Source organism: Octopus bimaculoides, chromosome 9 (genome assembly GCF_001194135.2).
Source record: "Octopus bimaculoides isolate UCB-OBI-ISO-001 chromosome 9, ASM119413v2, whole genome shotgun sequence".
NCBI lineage: Eukaryota > Metazoa > Mollusca > Cephalopoda > Octopoda > Octopodidae > Octopus > Octopus bimaculoides.
In genome coordinates, this window is record NC_068989.1 from 22,147,677 (window position 1) to 22,148,036 (window position 360).

Sequence of the window (360 nt, forward strand, 5' to 3'; positions counted from 1 at the left end):
GTGTGTGTGTGTGTATATATATATATATATGTGTGTGTGTGTGTATATATATATATATATGTGTGTGTGTGTATATATATATATATATGTGTGTGTGTGTATATATATATATATATGTGTGCTGGGCTTCATTCAGTTTCTGCCTACTAAATCCACTCAAGGTTTTAGTTGACCTAAGGTCATAGTTGGAAACACTTACCACACAGCCATGATGCCTACACCTACGGATAAAATGTCACTAAGCATTTTGTCTGGTGTGCTAGCGATTCTGCCAGTTCATCACCTTATAAATATGTTTATTTATTTTCAAGAAATGCTATAATTCTAAAATTGTTAGCAAAATTAGTTTAAACATTTGTA

At 31.4% G+C, this 360-nt stretch overlaps 1 protein-coding gene across 2 annotated transcripts in view; it reads left to right on the forward strand.

Moving 5' to 3' along the window:
• Positions 1-360, forward strand: part of LOC106868029 (uncharacterized) — a 14,965-nt gene that overhangs the window by 6,209 nt on the left and 8,396 nt on the right. The window lies entirely within an intron of this gene.